The sequence below is a fragment of the Capricornis sumatraensis genome, chromosome 11 (genome assembly GCF_032405125.1).
Source record: "Capricornis sumatraensis isolate serow.1 chromosome 11, serow.2, whole genome shotgun sequence".
Taxonomy (NCBI): Eukaryota; Metazoa; Chordata; class Mammalia; order Artiodactyla; family Bovidae; genus Capricornis; species Capricornis sumatraensis.
The window spans coordinates 72,125,419-72,129,265 of record NC_091079.1 but is presented as its reverse complement, the minus strand read 5'-3'; the positions used below and the strand labels follow the sequence as shown (position 1 = coordinate 72,129,265).

The 3,847-nt window shown below is 39.3% G+C and overlaps 1 non-coding gene across 1 annotated transcript; it reads right to left on the bottom strand.

Annotated features, from left to right (window-relative positions):
* Positions 1–3,401: 3,401 nt before the first annotated feature.
* Positions 3,402–3,507, bottom strand: LOC138088844 (U6 spliceosomal RNA). The gene has a single exon (XR_011145752.1). It is a non-coding gene; the product is annotated as a U6 spliceosomal RNA (small nuclear RNA).
* Between the last annotated feature and the right edge of the window lie 340 nt (positions 3,508–3,847).

Genomic DNA, 3,847 nt, shown 5'->3' with positions numbered 1-3,847 from the left:
GTGTATTTCTACATTTATTCTTTTGTTTACCTTTCCTACTGTTCTTTTCACCTTGCAGTTAATCTTTAATGTATATAAATCTTCTTCCTCTACCTCTATTTAACTTTGCATATCTATTCTTTCTTTCCTTTCCTCTCAACATATTTGTTAGTTTTGTTTTCATTGCATTATTCCCCATTTCATTGCTTTATGGCACTTTGCTTTAGTTTTGTTTACCAGTTTGTTCTTAAGTTCGTTTTGTTTGTAACTGATAAATATTATTTTTTATTTCCTTTATTCGCCAGGTCAATCTACTGTACTTTATTTTTGTTGGACTGTTTTCATTTTGCTCATGGGTGTACATGTATATGTGTATATTCCATTATTTTAATTATTATTTGCCTGATTTTGTAACTGCCATTTGTCTGGGGTTCATCTTTGGTTTCGCATTTTTGGACATATGTATTACTCTCCCTTAATGCCATAACAAACCACTTGTAAAGAATCTTTGTTCTTGACCAGAAATCAAACCCTGAGCCTTTGGAGTGGGAGCACTGACTCCAAGACTCTAGACTACCAGAGAACTAACCTTAGGGTGTATCAAAGAGTGAGAACTCACACAAAGGAGACCAGTTGAATATAAGACCCAGCATCACCCAACCACCAGTAGCACACTGTGCAGGATGCCTCATCTAAACAACAAACAAAACAAAAATACAAACCAAATCATCAGCATACAGGATTACCACCTCCCTCAGCCTTGCCCATCAGATGAAAAACAAACAACAAAAACTCAGAACAAATCTCATGGAATACTAAGCTCATACAAACCACTGGATCAACCTTAGGCAGGCAGAAACCCAAAGGAAGAAAGAATTCAGGGTTCTTCAAGGAAAGAATTCAACTTTCCTTGAAGCCAGGGAAAAGGAGACCTCAAACACAATAACTTTAAAGAAGAAGAAAAAAATAAAACTGCGGAGAAATACTGCACAAATGAAGGAACAAAATAGAAACACAGAAGTCCAAATAAATGAAGAGGAAATAGGAAAATAACCTGGAAACGAATTCTGAATAATGATCAGTTCAGTCGCTCAGTCGTGTCTGACTCTTTGCGACCCCATGAATTGCAGCATGCCAGGCCTCCCTGTCCATCACCATCTCCCGGAGTTCACTCAGACTCACATCCATCGAGTCAGTGATGCCATCCAGCCATCTCATCCTCTGTCGTCCCCTTCTCCTCCTGCCCCCAATCTCTCCAAGCATCAGAGTCTTTTCCAATGAGTTAACTATTCTCAAGAGGTGGCCAAAGTACTGGAGCTTCAGCTTTAGCATCATTCCCTCCAAAGAAATCCCAGGGTTGATCTTCTTCAGAATGGACTGGTTGGATCTCCTCGCAGTCCAAGGGACTCAAGAGTCTTCTCCAACACCACAGTTCAAACGCATCAATTCTTCAGCACTCAGCCTTCTTCACAGTCCAACTCTCACATCCATACATGACAAATGGAAAAACCAGAGCCTTGACTAGGCGGACCTTAGTTGGCAAAGTAATGTCTCTGCTTTTGAATATACTATCTAGGTTTGTCATAATTTTTCTTCCAAGGAGTAAGCATCTTTTAACTTCATGGCTGCAGTCACCATCTGCAGTGATTCTGGAGCCCAAAAAAATAAAGTCTGACACTGTTTCTACTGTTTCCCCATCTATTTCCCGTGAAGTGATGGGACCAGATGCCATGATCTTCATTTGCTGAATGTTGAGCTTTAAGCCAACTTTTTCACTCTCCTCCTTTACTTTCATCAAGAGGCTTTTTAGTTCCTCTTCTCTTTCTGCCATAAGGGAGGTGTCATCTGCATATCTGAGGTTATTGATATTTCTCCCAGCAATCTTGATTCCAGCTTGTGTTTCTTCCAGTCCAGTGTTTCTCATGATGTACTCTGCATACAATTTAAATAAGCAGGGTGACAATATACAGCCTTGACATACTCCTTTTCCTATTTGGAACCAGTCTGTTTTTCCATGTGCAGTTCTAACTGTTGCTTCCTGGCCTGCATACAGGTTTCTCAAGAGGCAGGTTAGGTGGTCTGGTATTCCTATCTCTTTCAGAATCTTCCACAGGTTATTGTGATCCACACAGTCAAAGGCTTTGGCATAGTCAGGAAAGCAGAAATAGATGTTTTTCTGGAACTCTCTTGCTTTTTCCATGATCCAGCAGATGTTGGCAATTTGATCTTTGGTTCCTCTGCCTTTTCTAAAACCAGCTTGAACATCAGGAAGTTCATGGTTCACGTATTGCTGAAGCCTGGCTTGGAGAATTTTGAGCATTACTTTCCTAGCATGTGAGATGAGTGCAATTGTACGGTAGTTTGAGCCTTCTTTGGCATTGCCTTTCTTTGGGATTGGGATGAAAACTGACCTTTTCCAGTCCTGTGGCCACTGCTGAGTTTTCCAAATGTGCTGGCATATTGAGTGCAACACTTTCACAGCATCATTTTGAGGATTTGAAATAGCTCCACTGGAATTCCATCACCTTCACTAGCTTTATTCATAGTGATGCTTTCTAAGGCCCACTTGACTTCACATTCCAGGATGTGTGGCTCTAGATGAGTGATCACACCATCGTGATTATCCAGGTCGTGAAAATCTTTGTTGTACAATTCTTCTGTGTATTCTTGCCATCTCTTCTTAATATCTTCTGCTTCTGTTAGGTCCATACCATTTCTGTCCTTTATCGAGCTCACCTTTGCATGAAATGTCCCCTTGGTATCTCTAATTTTTTTGAAGAGATCTCTAGTCTTTCCCATTCTGTTCTTTTCCTCTATTTCTTTGCATTGATCGCTGAAGAAGGCTTTCTTATCTCTTCTTGCTATTCTTTGGAACTCTGCATTCAGATGCTTATATCTTTCCTTTTCTTCTTGGATTTTCACTTCTCTTTTTTTTGCAGCTATTTGTAAGGCCTCCCCAGACAGCCATTTTGCTTTTTTGCATTGCTTTTCCATGGGGATGGTCTTGATCCCTGTCTTCTGTACAATGTCACAACCTCATTCCATAGTTCATCAGGCACTCTATCTATCAGATCTAGGCCCTTAAATCTATTTCTCACTTCCACTGTCATAAGGGATTTGATTGAGGTCATACCTGAATGGTCTAGTGGTTTTCCCTGCTTTCTTCAATTAAATCTGAATTTGGTAATAAGGAGTTCATGATCTGAGCGACAGTCAGCTCCTTGTTTTTGTTGACTGTATAGAGCTTCTCCATCTTTTGCTGCAGAGAATATAATCAATCTGATTTTGGTGTTGACCATCTGGTGATGTCTATGTGTAGAGTCTTCTCTTGTGTTGTTGGAAGAGGGTGTTTGCTATGACCAGTGCATTTTCTTGGCAAAACTCTATTAGCCTTTGCGCTGCTTCATTTTGCATTCCAAGGCCAAATTTGCCTGTTACTCCAGGTGTTTCTTGACTTCCTACTTAGGGGCCATGCTAATCTTCTCTGTATCGTTCCAATTTTAGTATATGTGCTGCTGAAGCGAGCACAATGAACTTCAAAAATACTAAATACTGAATAAAGGTTCAAACATAAAATAATCCTCAACCAGTCACAAAATTAAAAACTGTCACCTGCCATGTTAACTTTTTTTTTTTATCTTAAAGCAGTTTTAAATAGGAAAGCTGTTAACTTGCATAAATTATTAATTCATGATTTGGGGAGTGTCAGTTCTTTTTAACTATTCTAAAAGAAAAAAGAAAGTAAAAACATTGAGAAAGAATAAAAATCCAGATAGCTGCTATTATTTCAGATAAATTATGCTTTCACCCAAAGATCTAGTAATATTCATGGGAAAGTGAAGGTTATAAAACGAGACAACAGTTGCAG